Raw genomic sequence first — 17,537 nt, forward strand, 5'->3', positions numbered from 1 at the left:
GTGGGTGAGGGTGGGGAGGGAGGCTGGGGTCTGGGAACCGGGTGGCTTTCTGGGTGGGGGGGTGTATGCAGAGAAGGGGTGTTTACCCTAGTGTTTTTCAAACTTCCATGCGAACGCAAATCACCTGGGAATCTTGTGAAAATGCAGAACCTGACTCGGTGGATCTGGGGTGGGGCCTGAAATTCTGCATTTCTGACAAACTCCTAGTTCAGGCTGATGCTGCCAGGCCCCCAACCATACTTTGAGAAGCAAAAGAGGGACAAAACAGGAGGTGGTGAGGATTCAAAGACAAGATTTTCCCGGTTCTGAAAATGGCCTTGGTCTAGCTCTGGACCTGGGCTTGAGTTCCAGATTGTGTTCTAAATGGCTTTTAATTGATACACCCAAATAGCCTTCGTTAAAGCTAGTTTGTCTCTCCCCAGAAACAGTACCTGAGGGCCAGTTTTGTGTCAGATTTGTCTGGAAAGCCAGGTATGTAGGTATGTGCCGCCCTCTGCTGGTCAAAGTTTGGCATGCACATTCAGCTGGATGGGGCAATTTTGGGTCCATGTCCAAAGTCATTAGATTCATTCCTTCAAACGCGTAGGTTCACCCTGTATCAAGCCTTTAGATAGCCACATTTTCAAGCTTTAACACAGGTTACTTTTGCAGAGCTGGTTCTCCAGACTACATGTTAGATATCTTAGGGACCCTTCATGGCCATTTAGTACTGGATGGTGGGTATGTCAGAATGACTCTGAAGTTTTATTCCCAAGAGACAAGAATACCATTCCAAGCTGTTCTGGCAGGCAGTCCCTTCTCTCTGCTGAGAATCACCACAGCATTGTTATTTTTCATATGAAGAAACTGAGGGCTCACAGAGGCTAAGTGATAGGGCATGTTGACAGTGGAAAAGCTGGCGCTAGAACTTGTCATGTCATCTGCCCCCTCACATTTGAGCCCAGGTCATGGCTCTGTGTGAGGAGCTGGTCAGTCCCCTTCAAGACTAGGATGAGCTCCCCTTCAGAGCTACACCAACCCCTCCTGCCCAATAAATCTGTTTGGTCAGAAGGAGGGAAGAACGGGCAGCGGGGCAGCCTCTCCTAATTATTTTTAATGCAGCAGCTCAGCTGTGGCTGTCTCCAGGCTTCCCTTGTCAAGGACAATGCTAGTAATGACCACTGAGAAACCCTAGAACTGGGAATTTAAGCCCCAGGACTTTTCCTTTAAAGATTACCATGAGAGACAGGGGTGGAAGGGATCATGAGAAACCCCTCTTCTTGTAAATAATCAAAACAAGATCCTTCAATTTCCATCTTACGATGAAGGGCAACTTCAGCTGTGATCTTAAGCTTTGTGCACATAACCCAGTGAATAGAGATTCACCAGCAGGCCACAAGGGACCTGTTGACGGATTGTGGGGAAAAGGGCCAAAAAGAAAAGCCCAAGACAGTACGGCTTCCAGCAGCCAAAGAGAAAAGAGGCAAAAGAAAATTGATTGGTGGAAAAAAAAAAAAAAATCCAAGAGGCCAATTCTGCTCTCTGTCTTTTACTGCTTACCCTCCTTCAAAACTGTTTTATGCCTTCTCCTTTCTCCTAAAATCACCAACACTTTTCCTTTCAAATTTAGCGGATGATCTCCATGCATGTTTAGACACTGATACATGGAGAAAATGGACAAGCACCACCTCCTCCCTACTGTCATGTCCACCACCTCCCCCCTCTGCTGTCCTACACCCAAGAGAAGCTTCCTTCCGGTTGCAAAAGGAGACATGACTGGGGTCCTAATGAGGACTTCCTAAGGGATGAGAAAACAAGAATAGTTTAAGGGAATCAGTTCCCAGAGTCTCATGGAGCCCCAGCATTGCCTAAGCAGGTCATGTAGACATTCTTGCTATGTAACCAGCCCCCGTGCCATACTCCTCTGGGGGCCTCACCAATACCAGGGGCAAATCATGCATATCATCACGGTGTTGCATTTCTTATTTCGTAAGACTGTTCAGGCTAATTCCAGGCCTGGTGGAATTAACCCTAACAGTACAGTCCACCCCCAATCTGCAGTCAAAGGCCTTTTGATGGTAAAACAAACACTCTTAGTTTGACAGTGCTTATTTGCCTTGTAACATCGCCTAATCAGATAGACATCAAACAGTACATACAGATTCCAAACATTTTCAATAGCCGGTGAGGGGTTCTTTTTAGATTTAAACAAATAGGTGAAGCATTCAGGGATTCTAGCACAAACTATCTCATATTTTTGTAGTAACTTTACAAATCTTTTACCTCCCTGATCTTTAGCTATATGCACTTTATGCTATACATCTGTTGAATGGTTAAGAACTGTAATCAATCATTAATTAAATCTAAATCTTCAGACCAATTCTCCTCCATAGAGATAACATCCTTCAGGGGCTTTAATTCAATTTCCCAGTAAATGTGATTATCAACATCAGTATTATCATAAGTATCATTAGCTTCAATGACATTAATTTTATCTATGCTTCCTGAATTATAGCAAGTAGTACTCTGGATATAAGGTTACAATCTGAAACAGATATAAGCACATTATAATTATTTTTTTCCCTCTCAACAAAATCTATCTTTGCCTATGGTATATGAGTTACTTTTCTAAGGCTGCTGTAATAAATGACTACAAACTTAATGGCTTACAGCAATGCAAATTTGTTATCTTACACTTCTATAGGTCAGAAGTCTGACATGGTTCTCACTGGGCTAAGAGCAAGGTGTTGGCAGGGCTGCTTTCTTGTCTGGCGGCTCTAGGGGAGATTCTGTTTCCTTGCCTTTTCTAGCTTCTAGAGGCTGCCTGCATCCTTGGCTCGTGGCCTCCTTCCTCCATTTTCAAAAGCCAGCAATGTTCGGCTGAGCCCTTCTCATGCTGCCATCTCTCGGATTCTCTTCTCATCTCTCTTCCTAAGCTCTTCCACTTATAAGGACCCATGTGATGACATTGGGTCCACCTGAATAATCGAGGGTAGTCTCCCCATCTCAAAGTCAGCATATTAGCAAACTTAATTTCATCTGCAACCTTAATTCCCGTGTGCCGTGTAACCTAACATATTCACAGGTTCCAGGGATTAGGGCGTGAATACCTTTGGGGGTTTCATTATTTCTCCTACCATTCCTTATGTATTATTTCTCAACAGAGTAGGAACTTGAGGCCATGTCTTTGTTATTCCAGGATTCAAAATGTCTGAGTAAAAAAATAAAAAGTCTTGAGTACACAGCCAAATTCCTTTCCTCTGGGTATATGGCTTAAATAAATACTCCTGCCCAATGAGAAAGGTCCACAACAGGATCCATGGGAAACATTCTTGTCCTGTTTAAAATGTGTCCAGTGGAAAGAGTAATAAAACAACTACCTATAAAAAGGGCACCAGGTCCAGACAATGTTAAGGATGAGTTTTAGAAACTTTCAAGGAACAGATCATTGTCATGTCATATAAGTTGTTCCAAAATACAGGGAAGAAAAAAGAGACATTGAAAGAAGCCAGCCAATTGTTTTATCAGACTAGAAAACCCAATAACAAATAACTATTATTCAGTGCACAGCACATTCCCACCGGCGCATGCAAGGCTCCTCAATTTGTCATCTGTTCTCACTTTCATTTTTTTCCCTTTGCCCTTCAACCCTACTGCCAGCACCGTGTCGCCTTCCCAGACCTTGTCAAGGGCCAGCACTCTAGTATATTTGCAACCTTGTAAGATGGGTTTTGATGCCTGTGTTTTTAAATTCCATAAACAACATGCTGTTAAAAAAAGTGTAGGGCAAGAAAAGAAAACTATTGGCCAATCTCATATGAATTTAGACCCAAAATTCTAACTACTTTTCCAGTACACACCTTGTTATATTACATGTACTATTATGTTCACATGTCCAAGATATTGTTCAGCAAAGAAGTTGTCAAAAAAGTGCATGATATTATCCAAAAACAAATAAAGAAGTAAATAAAATGTGTCCAATTACCATGAGTTGCACGATGGGGGAAAGAATTGTTAGCGCTCAGTCGTGGTGCTGACTCTGGGAAAGAGGGTCTCAATAGGCTGCATTCCCCAATTAAACATTTTCATGGAATGGGGGGCCTATAAGTCCCCCACAAGCATTCACTTGGGCTTCTGCTCTGAGCACCCCTGGCCATGGTGCCTGGGATACCTCAGACTCCATTCGCATGAAGACATCTAATAACCCAGCTTGTGTGGACCTGCCAGCTTGTTTTCATTGCTGGGTTTGGGCATGTTGTCTTAATATCTGCCCTAATTACAGGGCCCATTTTATCAGTGCTGTGTTATCATACCAGGTGACTTGCTATGTTTGTCTTCCTCCCTGGAATAGGATGCCTTCCAGGTGCCCTATTTATGTTATAAGGTCTTTTTCTGCAATATGTCTTTCCTCATGAAAAATGAATTCTGCCTGGCCCATTTCTCCTAGCCCAGCTCCTAATTCTCTTAAGGTCTCTTATTTTGAGTGGGCTGAATGCTGTTTGATCCTCCAGACATGTTGTTGCTGGTGAGTACTAACTGTTTCAATACAGTTAGGAAATAAGGTGAAGACCCCGAGAGACTGAGTTCCTCAGGCTAAGATCATATGAGTAGCAATGACCCCTAAGCGAATTTTGGTTTGTGTGTACTGTAGAGCTCCTCATAGCCAACCACACTGAAATTTTGTCTTTTCATCCTGAGGCATGTGAGCCCATCAAGTTATACCTAATTGTTTTCCTTTGTCAGTGATCCAAGCACACTAATTGTACCTCTACCTCTGCATGGATTTCTTTACCCACAACAGCTATTTTTATAAACAGTATTCTGACAGATGAGACAGGCAGTGGATAGCCTTCTACCATTATATGCCAATACCTTTCTTAAACCTTCATTATCTCAATTAATGGTCCACATTAACACCCCCCCATGTCTCCCTAAATTAATTCTATCTCCCCATATAGCTCATTTTGAGGCTCAGGCAGAAATGTATAGCTTGCCCTTGCATCTAATAGACTTGAAAGAGTTTCTTGTCCACTCCCAGGCTATTTTACCCTCATGTTTGTAAAAGGCCTTGGGTTTACATGGCCAGATGGGGTTCAAATGCTAAATTAGACTCACAGGATCCAAAATGGCAATGCACAAATCTACAGGTTATTGTAGGAAAAGGATACAGTATAGAACAGCATCAAAGTAAGAATATCCATCACAGCCAAAGCCTGCCTCACAGCAGAGGGTCTGCAGAGACTCCTGAGCTCCCATTTTTCTCCCACTATCAGGGCTGTGCCAGGACATAATTTGTCTCCTGAATCAAGAACCACCAACTTATGTACAGAATCCCTTGGAATGAGGGGGTCCAAATGGGCTCTCAGACAATGCTTCTTATACCTTACTGGCTTAATCAGCATTTTCTCGCTTACATAACTGGCAGTAAAGGAAAATTTACACTGAGGTGTAAAATCATCGATTTCACTGTTGTCAGCAAACAATGCTGACAAACTGGTATAAACTGTCTTGAAAGTCCTCAGACCCAAGGTTACAAAGCAACACTATTAAATCATTATTTTCATGCCCAGTGACACATAGCCACACGCCACGTAGCCACATTTATTATTTTATGTCATTCAGGCCTATGGAGTTAACTCTCACAGCACACATGGATACATAAACTGCTTTTTAAATAATCTCCATTTGTCTTTTTTAGAGATGAATTTCCAGTGAAATTTTACAGATTTTAATGACTTATAAAAAATTTAAATTATATTTGTTTCTTTAAAAAAACATTTTTGTGCTACTATTAATGCTAATGATAGCTCAATTCAGAAGAAAAACTTCCTAATCTTTCAAATTTCATGGTCACAGGAAGTAAAACATATTAAAATTTTAAATCTCTATTTTTGTTGGAGAGAAACATGATCTAGTGAACAAGAAAAATGCTTCGAGCATAAAAAGGTGCTACATTAGGATAAAATTCCGTGAGGGTGGAAGCCTGGAATCATGAGTTAAAGGAGCAAAAGGCAAGATGAAAAGTTTCTAAATGTTAAAGAAAAGCTTACATTTAGGAGTGATGTTTTTGTTTTAAAATGTCAATATTGATAATCAACTGGGATTATGTCCTTTGCAACTCTTTCAAAAATTATATATTTTGCAACATTTCTTTGGACAAAAACATTAGATTTCAACATAAAGAGTGTGGAAAGGTTCATATTTTTTTCCAAATCCTCTTTGGAAAAGTGTGAAAAATTGGAAGGCATTGCCCTAAAGAAATTTACTTAGGTGTATAAGAAGAACTGTCAAAATTTTTCACAGTAGCATTTTCAAAATAGACAAAAAAAATTTTTTTTTTAAGTGTAACAAACCAAATGTCCATTAAGAGGATTGACCCTTGGCATGAGCAAAATATGCCAAAGGGCAGGTGTACCCAGGAGCTCCAGAACTGGTCTAGTGCAGTGGTTGGCACACTACAGCCCATGGCCCAAATTTAGCCTGTCATCTGTTTTTTGTTTGTTTTTTTTTAAGATTTATTTATTTATTATTTATTTTATTTATTTTGGCTGCATCAGGTCTTAGTTGCAGCACACGAGATCTTCGCTGCGGCACGTGGGCTTCTCTCAAGTTGTGGCACACAGGCTCCGGGACGCGTGGGCTCTGTGGTTTGCGGCGCGCGGGCTCTAGTGGAGGCGCGTGAGCTCAGTAGCAGCGGCGCGCGGGCTTAGCTGCCCCGCGGCCTGTGGGATCTTAGTTCCCTGAGCAGGGATGGAACCCGCGTCCCCTGCATTGGAAGGCGGATTCTTTACCACTGGACCACCAGGGAAGTCCCTGTCACCTGTTCTGTAACTAACATTTTCTTGCAACACGCCAATTCATTTACGTATGGTTCATAGCTGCTCTCATGCTGCACAGCAGAGTTGAATATGTGGACACCACATGGGCCAAGCTAATTTGCTCATTGGATAAGTTTTGGCTTTTTACAGAAGAAGTTTTCTGCCCCCTGGTTTAGTTCATCAAGCTGGGGGTGTGGAGGTGAGGCGGCAGGCACAAGCATCCTTTATTTTATTCTTTTTAAAAAATGCTTTTAAAAATTGAAGTCTAGTTGATTTACAATGTCATGTTAGTTTCACGTGTACAGCACAGTGATTCAGTTCTCTCTCTATATGTTATTCTATATATATATATTTTTTCATATTTTTATACATACATTATAGGTTATTATAAAATATTGAGCATAGTTCCCTGTGCTATACCGTAGGTCTTTGTTGGTTATCTAGTCTTTATAGCTTATTCGTACATTATGTTTATTCTTTTGTAGGTAAGAAATGTGGTATGCATTTTTATTTATTATAAAGTATCAAAGGATACTTTCTATTTCCATACAGCACAAAATTCTAAGGAGGTAATAAGAGCACCCTGGACTATAGAGCATAACTTTTGAGGAATAAGTTTTCTTTAGTATTGTTTCTCATCGTGTGTTCTGCAGTTCACTCGTGTCAAGGATGATCTTCTAACAAAAGTACGTAGAAATGGGAGGATGGTGTTCCAGGATCAAAAAAGTTTAGAAAAACCACACCTATTCCTCCACTTCAAGATTCACAATGCACATGATTAGTGTATTAAAGGCTCTGACAAGTCCTGTGCAAAAGTGACCTGTTTACACTTGTTTAACCCTGAATTTTCCAAAAAATTTTGCATACATCCTTTTTTTTTTTTTTTTTTTTTTTTTCACATAACATCTATTCCCTGGGACACGCTTTTGGCAACTCTCTAATAATCTAATGGCAGCGGGATGAAGAGAGGGCCAGAGAGAAGCAAAGGGCAACGACAGTGGTTTTGGGTGATTCTATATGGTTCTGTTTCTGTGGAACAGAAAGGTATGGATTGAGATAGGAAACACTTTAAAGAAAGAATCAATAATGCTAGAACTATATTTGAACGTGAGGAAGGAGGCAGGGAGATAGAACATGACCATTCTACACATTTGCGTATCGGAGTGAATGGGGACAACTGAAGGGGAGAAGATTGTGGCGGCAGAGGCTGGACCAGTCCATCTGGGGCGCAGACTAAGTGCCTGCTGCCAGATCTGATGAGGCTGCTGCCTGTGCTCCTGCCGGTCAGGGAAGGGCAGAGAGGGAGCTGAACAAAAACTCTAGCAGATCAGTGTGAATATATTGCTGGATAAACCCACCTTCGTTCTCTTCTCACAGGAGAGAGGGCAAAGCTCATCGGCTCTGTTGATGAGGTCTTCGAGAAAACTATCAGCAAGCATACTCTGCCTTGGTTCATAAAGTTTTCAGTTATTTCTTGTTATTACAGAATGGGACAGCCAACAAATTTCCCTTCAGTGTGCTCATGTACTGTGGCCTGAGCCAAGGTCAGGGTTGGTGTTTGTGGAAAAGGTTGTAAGAGGGCTTTGCATCTGCTGCTGTTTGCACTTTGTTTCTGAGCAGAATGTTGGAAAGGAGGGAAGATTCTTTGATTATTGGACTTCAGCCTTATATGTCAAGTGGGCCAGAAACTCTGAGCAAAGTGGAGGAATGAGGGAAGGACGAAACTGTGAGAGCAAAAAAACGAACACAGAAAAGTGCACTTGGCCGTCTTTGATCCTGGCGAGTGAGAAGAGCTGGAGATATGGCGAGCACGTGGGGAAGGCCCTTGGAAATGTCCTTATCAGCTGCTCCTCCTCGGGTCCAGGCCCCACTCCTGCCCTCAGGACCATCACCGTCAAAACCCCACAGCTGATCCTGGTCCCGTGGAGCCGTCTAATCTTCCCTAAATACAGCCTTTTCACTTATTTTCTTCTGACCTTAAGATTGTCCCTGAACCATTTATAAAGAATACCTGTTTTTGAGATTCTGAACAAAATAACAGCTTAAAGTCATGCTTTCTCTTAGATTGCACTAAGTCACGTAGGCTAAACTGCAAGGCTCACCAGCCTGAGCCTGGGCCTGCTCAGGCACCTGGGGGCCCTCGGCCTCCTGCCCTGGCCTCCCTGTCCCGTCCAGGCTGCCTTGTTCTGGGAGAACACTGTCCTGACGCCACAGCTCTGCTCTTGGTGGCCCCCAGCCCTTGAGGAGTCAAAGCCATGCTGTGGCCTGTGGGGAGGGATGGGCCCAAGCCCTTCATCCCCCTCCGCTACCTGTGTGGGGAACCATGACCTTCTGGAGGGCTGGGACTGCAGCCTGGCATTGAGTGGCTGGCCCATGGTGGACACTTGGTGGCTTAATAAATGTCAGGCAAAAAGTGAGTTGATGAGAGTGGCAGCACCATCACCTGTGTGCCTGTTCCATCTTTCGCCAGGTGAACAGAAAAGGACAGGAAGTGAGAGACTGAGGGAGAAAGGCCAGGGGCAGTGGGGAGTACGAAGGAACATGCATGCTTGCTGTTGGCCTTGTAGATTGCTCCTAGTTTTGATTAAGCGACCTTTCTTCTGAAGTCAAAACAGTGGAGCCAGATTCAATGGGAGTTTATCATGACATTAGATCATCTGAAGGCTGGCAGGAAGAGATGGGGGCAGGCGCAGAAGGAATGCCTGAACCACGAGACCAGTGATTGTTACAGAAAGCTCTAACACCCAGACATCTGTAGTTCTGCACTATTACAAGGCGATAATTATTTGTAAAGGGGGCAAGAGGACTGACATCTTGGAAGGGGTGGCCTTTGTGTCAAGTGCTCTACTTAATTTATTTAAGAGGAGACTTTCCTTAATTGAACTCAGATACTCAGCAAAGGAAATGTTTGATCATTACCAAAAGTGTTGGGGGAGGGGGAACAGCCTGATAGTAACATCCTGTTTCTCTGCCTGCTCCATTTCTCCCACCTGGGTCTTTTCCAGCCATCACACTACAGCTATCGAGGCACCCTCTGACCTCTGACCATCTTGCCCCAGCTCCTGTGTTAACACTATCAGGGTGGCAGGGTTTTTATGGAATATACTAAAAGCCATGGGCCCCCAGCACCGGGGCATGGAGTTATCTTGCTTCTCCCGGGCTGGAGTTGTTCTCTAATTCTTCAGGCTGCAGCCAGTCTGAGAGAGGGTTTGGTCTCCTCCCTACTTAATCCTTCAGTGTCCTCTGAGAGCTGTGGGAGCCTTGTGCTGGTACCCTGTCACTCTTCCTGGCCCCTCCACTCCCAGCCACCAGATCATAATGTTTTTCTCTCCTTTAACCTATTAAAACATGATCTAAGAATGGGACTCCTTTTGATCATAAGCTAGATTTTTGAAAAAGTGTTGTTAGATTCTATATTTTAACATCGTTAAAATTCTATATTTTTACACCAATACCCATACGTGTATTGGCTTGTAGTTTTTTTTTTTTTCCTTCCAGTTTTACTGAGATATAACTGACATACAACGCAAAGTTTAAGGTGTACAACGTGATAGCTGGACATATGCATATCTTGTGGAATGATTACTGCAATGAGTTTAGTTAACATCCATCACCTCGCATAGTTACTAAAAAAAATTTGTTCCTTGTGATGAGACCTTTTAGGATCTACTCTCTTAGCAACTTTCAAATATACCATATAGCAATGTTAGCTATAGTTACAAGTGCTGTACATTACATCCCCAGGATTTATTTATCTGATAACTGGAAGTCTGTACCTTTTGACCCCCTTTACCAGTTCCCCCGACACCCACCCTCTGCCTCTAGCAACCAAAAATCTGATCTCTTTTTCTATGAGTTTTGTTTTTTGGGGTTTTTTTAGAGTCCACATATAAGTGAGATCATACAGTATCTGTCTTTCTCTGTCTGACTTACTTCACTAAGCGTCATACCCTCAAGGTCCATCCATGTTGCCACAGAGCCTGTAGTTTTCTTTTGGTGAACTATCTTTGTGAAGTTTTGGTAACAGTGTCATGATGAATTCATAAGAGAAACTGTGAAGCGTTTCTTCTTTCTCTGGTAAAATCAAAACATAGAGGAATTATTCGTTTGTTAAAGGTTAGAAGAGAATTGACCTCTAAACCCATTTGGACCTGTAATTTTTCAGGGGGTGGGAGGGAAAGAGATACTGCTCTTTGACAAATTTCTCATCTTCTCCATAGTTAGTTATAGGTTTAGGTTTTCTACTTTTTTTAGTACACCTTAGCAACTTATACATACAAATATTTCACAATTTAAAATTTATTTGTATGGAATTATGTAAAATAATTTCAAAAAAATTTAAAATTTCCACTGTATCTGTGGTGATTTTTCCATTTTTATTTTTGGGGATAAGTATTTGTGACTTCCTTGTTGTTTTCCTCATTAATCTAGTGGGAGGTGTTGCTCTTTTGCTATTGTAACTCATCCTTATTTATCTCTTAAAAACATGTTGTATAGATTTAGCTTTCTAACCCAGTTTGATAGGCTTTGATCATGTACTGAATTAATCATATTAATTCAATAAATATTTATCATGCATAATCCTTAAAAGATACCAGAGGATTATTGTAAAGATTGATTGTTTTACAAGCATTAGCACAATTCCAGAAGAACTGTAAGTGCTCAACAAGGGTTATTCTATGTAATAATAAATTGTGAATAAGACAGTGTCCCTGCCCATATAAAGATGACAGTTTTCTTTGATTTTTAATAGGTAAATTAAACATATTCATATTATTGTAATGACTTTTCAAATTTCTATTATCTAAACTTACTTTATTTTTGTCATGCTTTGCTGACTTTTTCCCTATTAAAAAAGTTTCCTTTAATCCTGATGGTTTCTCTTTCTATTGGTTTGGATGTTCTACAATCCATTCATTCATTCAGTTTTTATTTGCTCTTTCTTGGATACTCCTTCCTTCACCTTTTATACCAAATTTATCTTCTGGGAACTTTCCACTATCAGCCATGCTGGGTGGTGGCAGCTGCATACAGAGAAGAAATGGGAGCACCCGCTTCAGAGGGTAAATAGTTCCCTCTGATCATGGAAAAAAATGATAAATAACAGATACAGAGTAAAGCAGCAGAAAGACAGAGTTGTTGGCTATTTTTTTAAAAATTGCACTGACTCAAAACTTTGAAGCAATATAGCAGGCTGTGTAGCCCACTCCCTTGAAGACCAAGACATTCACCAGCCACAATCATTCATTCATTCATTCATACACGAAGTATGTACTGAATACCTGCTATGTACCAGGTACTCTCCCAGGCAGTGACGGTGGTGAACAAGACAGATAAGATTTCTTCCATGTGGAGTTTACATTCTTGTGATGGGAGAAAGAAACAACAAATAAACACACTAATTCAGGTGGTAATGAGATGATGTGAGAAATAAACCTGATGGTAGAGAGTAGTTGGGGGGAGTGGGTAATCATGCCACTTTACGTGGGTTGGTCAAGGAAGGAAGCATCAGTTGAGGAGACAATTTTGCTGAGACAGGCAGAGAGCAGTCAGCTCTGCTAAGAGCCAGACAAGAAGATTTCAGGCAGAGGGAAAAGCAACTGCCTGTGCCCTGTGTTGACTAAACGAAAAACACACAATGTAAAAGTTGTGAGTTAAATTTTATTCACGGAGCTTACTGAGGACTATAGCTTGGGAGACAACCACTCAGAGAGCTCCGAGGAACTGCTCCAAAGAGGTAAGAGAGGAGCCAGGATGTCTCTGAACTCTTTTTTGCTTGGAAAAAAAATGTAGTCCGGCATCAAAAGATGACTGCTAATCATAGAGAACAGACATCTCAAGTTAATGATTTTAGTGCTTTTCTATGTATGGGGAAATGTAAGACTCTGGGGTCATTGGACATTTTTCCTTAGATATGTATCTTAACTATCTAGGGGCCGGTATATTCAAAGCACAGAATGCTTCCTGTTTTTCTCCATCCTGAATTCCCCTGAAGGCGACTGAAGGGGCTAATGGTTTGATCTTTGTAGTACTGGAATGGCAGGCAACATTTTTTTCTTTACCCCTAGGACAGGAAAGAACTTGGAATCTTTGAGGAACAGCGAGGAAGCCTGCAAGTGGGACACATGATAAGCCAAGGGAGGGAGTCACAAGATGAGGGAGGAAAGGCAGTAAAGGGACAAAGTGCAGAGGCCTTGAAGGCTCTAGTGGAAGTCTGTATTTCACTGTGAGTGCAGTGGGAACTCCTTGATGCATTTTTAAGCAGGGAGTAGCATAATCCATTTTCATTGTTAAAAAGGTATAGTGAAGAGAATGGTTTGTAACAGTGGTTCTCAAGCTTAACCATGAATCAGAACCACCTAGGGAAAACACAGATTGCTGGGCCCCACCTCCAGTGTTTCTGAATCAGTAGGTTTGGGGCGAGGCCTGAGAATTTGCATTTCTAACAAGTTCTAGGTGCTATGGACTGAATAGTGTCCCTCACAAATTTGTATGTTGAAGCCCTAACCCCCAGTGTGGTGGCATTAGGACATGGGGCCTTTGGGAGGTAATTAGGATTCAGTGAGGTCATGAAGGTGGGGTCCCCATGAGGGGATTAGTGCCCTTATAAGAAGAGACATCTCTTTCACTTTCTGTGCCATGTAAGGACACAGTGAGAAGGCAGCTGTCTACAAGTCAGGAAGCAAGCCCTTATCAGAGCCCAACCATGCTGGTACCTTGATCTTGGGCTTCTAGGCTCTTGAATTGTGAGAAATAAATTTCTGTTGTTTAAGCCACCCAGTCTGTGGTACTTTGTTATGGCAGCCTGACTAAGATACTAGGTGATGCCGATACTGGGCTGGGCCCACTCTGCTGAGAACTGCTGCTCTGAGAGAGCCAAGAATAGGTCCATGGAGACCAGTTAGGAGCTATTTCAGGGATCCAGGTGAACACGGACATGGTGGTACAGTTTCAATGGAAAGGAGGTTGAGAGGGAATCAGTCAGTTGATCTATAAATAGCATTTATAGTCATAAAAACAAGAAAAGTCGATGTAGTTCCTGACTAAAATTTACTCTAAAGTTTGCAAAGAAATTCTACAACCTTGTTTCAACATTATTCTATTCTTCTTTTAAATATTTTAAAGTCCCAAATAAAAAGGTTCAGGTAACTCGGTAAAACTGAGAACTGAACGTTTTCTCTGACTTACGTAATGTGTGGGCATCTTTTTAAAATTCTTATATCAGCATAGGATGTCCCTCCCTTTTTGTCCCTTTCTAAAGCACCTAATTAGGCATCCATCCATGAATAAAAATGCCTTGTGGGAGTTGTGGGATCCAGCATTATACACCAAGGGACCCAAAAGGAGTCTGCGCACCTGTGCATCTGGTAATACACAGACCTCAGTAAGGGCCATGGGACCAGGGGAGCCAGCAATCCTGCCCCAAACGCTCTTGGCTGTGGCCAGGGAAGACCTGGAGAGTGCTGACTTGGGAAAATACCCAAAGATGAGAGAGAATTTGTTGAAGTCCAGCCTTCCCAAGAGGAGATTCCAGCATGCTGTTAGAAAAAAAGATATATGAGTTTGTACACAGTGGAGAGGGTAAGAGGAACTTTGCCAGAGCTGCTTCTCCCCCCAGGACAACACAGTGAGGGGCTGAGCTATCCCTCGGGGACCTCTCCCACGGGGAAAGGGGAGTAGTGAGTGAGTGCCCAGCTACCCCCAGCTGTGAGGAACACAGCTGGAGAAACCCATTTCTCTCCAGAAGCGCCCAGTGCACAGAGGCAGGACCTCCACGGTGGGTGGGAGGGAGGAGATCAGGAACGGGGCAGATGAAAACATCAAAGGCCATTTAAGGGATGCAGCTGCAGCTGACTGAGCTCAGGACTCCAGCAGGAAGCTGGCCCACCAGCCACTGGGAGCACTTCCCCTGAGGATCTCTCCACCAGCCACAGGCACCCCCAAGGCCCCAAGACTAAACACACACCTCCCCTCACTCTGTTGCTGGCTTGGCTCTGAGTGTGGTGGCGAGAGAGTCTGGTAAAAGCAGTGCTATCAGAAAAACGGACCAGGATCTGTGGGCAAGGGAGAAGCCACAAACTTGAGCTATAGCGCCACCTTCTGGAAAACAAGAGAGGTTTCAGCAGCCAGCCAGGTGAGTTTTAAGAACCGGAGAAGACAGAAAAGCTTAAGAATCCTGCCACAAAAGAAAACAAGATGTGTGGAGCAGGTAGATCCATATCAAGGCAGACAGAAAACCCCAGATGTAATAGCCCCAATGAAAAATACACCCCATCTGAAGGCAACTAGTAAAGCTTTGAGGAGAAGTCGGCTACTTCAAGTGCAAAAGCAGCAATGCAAAGCTATAAGGAACACGATGAATTAAGGAAACGTTGCACCAAAAAATAACAATAATCCTCCAAAAACCGAGCTCAAAGGCACAAAATCTTGTGATCTAGCTGCTAAAGAATTAAAAATAGCTGTTCTGACAAAGTAAATGAGCTACAAGAAACAGAAAGACAATTCAATGATGTCAGGAAAAAAATACATGAACAAAGTGAGAAATTTAACTAAGAGATATAAATCATAATAAAAGAACCAAACAGAAATTCTGGAGCTGAAGAGTTCAATGAGTGAAATGAAAAATGCAATAGAGTAGATCAAAAGGAAGACAGAATAAGTTACCTAGAGAACAGGAACTTTGAAATAACCCAGAGAGGAACAAAGAAGGGTGAATGAAAAAGAGCGAAGAAATCCTACATGATCTATGGGACTCAATGAAACATACAAATATCAGAATAATCAGGTTTCCAGAAGGAGAAGAGAGGGAGAAGGAAGCAGAAAGTTTATTTCAAGAAATAATTGCTGAGAACTTCCCCACCCTGAGGAGAAACATGAACATCCAAGTTCAGGAAGCTAATAAATCACCCCTTATCTCAATGCAAAATGACCTTCTCTAAGACATATTATAATTAACCTATCAAAAATCAAAGATAAAGAGACCATGGCTATCATCAAGAAGACAGGACACAAGGTGAGCATGTGGAGGAAAGGGAACCCTTGTACACTGTTGGTGGGAATGTAAATAGGTTCAGCCAAATAGAAAAGGAAATGGAGGCACCTCAAAAATTAAAAATAGAACTATCATATGATCCAGCAATCTCACTTCTAGGTATATATCCAAAGAAAATGGAAACAGGATCTCAAAAATATATCTGTACTCCCATGTTGATTGCAGCATTATTCACAATAGCCAACGTATGGAAACAACCTAAGTGTATGTCAACAGATGAGTGGATAAAGATGTGGTACATACATGAAATGGAACACCATTCAGCTTTAAAAAGAAGGAAATCCTGCCATTTGCAACAACAAGGGTGGATCTTGAGGGCATTATGCTAAGTGAAATAAGACAGAGAAAGACAAATACTGCATGGTATCGCTTATATATGGAATCTATGAGAAAAGCCAAACTCATAGAAACAGAATAGAATGGTGGTTGCCAGAGACTGGGGGGTGGGGGAATTAGGAAGAAGTTATTAAAAGGGTACAAATTTTCAGTTATAAGATGAATAAGGTCTGAATTTCTTAACATCATCAAATATCCATCATTGTTCAAATATCACTTATTTTCTCATCTTTTAAAATGCTTAGTTTGAACTTAAATCCAAACAAGATCCTTTTACTGCAATAGCTTAATATATCTCTCATGTCTGTTTTAATCTAAGATGTCTGCTCCCAACTTCTCTCTTTTTTTCCATGGATTTTATTTATTGAAAACTGTCTTGTTTTTCCTATACACCTCCCCATATTCTGGATTTTGATTATTGCATCCTTGTGAAAGACTTTAGCTCATTCCTTTGTATGCTTTGTTCTGATACATATTTTCCTATAATTTTATTTAGAACCTTTGTATATACAGTCTTATGTTCCAGGGTTGGCACTTTTAAACATGATATATCTGAGTTTTTTAGACCAGTCATGATTATTTTAATAATGCTATTTTGGTTTTATTTTCATCATCTTATTTTTTGTTTTCTATTAGTTCCACTTCTTCTCTTTGGTCTTTCTTGCTCTCTTTTGAATTGATAGTAATTTTTAAAAAATTCCTCCAACTAAAAATATCTGTAGGTTTACGTGATATGTAACAGCTCCTTGCCCCAGAACTGTCTATCCCAGAAACCTGTGCATTTCCAATTTAGCATTTATCACAAGCATTTTTAGCTTACTTAAAAATAACAAACATTTATTGAGTGAAAAAAAAGATGAATAGGGTCTGATGATCTAATGTATAACGTGGTGACTATAGTTGATAACACTGTGTTGTATAATTGAAATTTGCTAAGAGAATAAAACTTAAATGTTCTCTCTCTCACACACACACACACACACACATACACACAAAGTGTAAATATGTGAAATGATGGATATGTTAACTAACTCAATGAGCAGACTCCTTTCACAATGTATACGTATATCAAACTGTCATGTTGTACAGTTTAAATATCTTATAATTGTGCTTGTCAATTATACCTCAATAAATCTGAAAAAATAATAAATAAAAATGTCTATTGAGAAAAAAGATAAGAGCACCTGAAACTTAAGTTTCATCATAAATCTACCTCTGTGAACATGACTTCGTGGCTCTGCACCATCTGGTTTCTTTACACTTCTCTGGCTTCATCCTTAGCTCTGCTCTTGGAGCATCCACACACTGGCTTCCACCAATGAATTTCAGTGTCTCTCACCGCAGGACCTTGG

The 17,537-nt window shown here is 41.4% G+C and overlaps 1 long non-coding RNA gene across 9 annotated transcripts in view; it reads right to left on the bottom strand.

Annotated features, from left to right (window-relative positions):
- Nucleotides 1–17,537, bottom strand: part of LOC133096472 (uncharacterized) — a 117,684-nt gene that overhangs the window by 29,184 nt on the left and 70,963 nt on the right. Inside the window, exon 10 of one of the 9 annotated variants that reach the window (XR_009701790.1) lies at nt 10,737–10,871. The exons of the other annotated variants lie outside the window; for them this stretch is intronic. This is a non-coding gene — a long non-coding RNA (uncharacterized LOC133096472). Of the gene's footprint in view, nt 1–10,736; nt 10,872–17,537 lie in introns of those variants that run through there. 9 annotated transcript variants of the gene reach the window in all.

This window comes from Eubalaena glacialis, chromosome 8, assembly GCF_028564815.1.
Source record: "Eubalaena glacialis isolate mEubGla1 chromosome 8, mEubGla1.1.hap2.+ XY, whole genome shotgun sequence".
In the NCBI taxonomy this organism is placed as follows: domain Eukaryota; kingdom Metazoa; phylum Chordata; class Mammalia; order Artiodactyla; family Balaenidae; genus Eubalaena; species Eubalaena glacialis.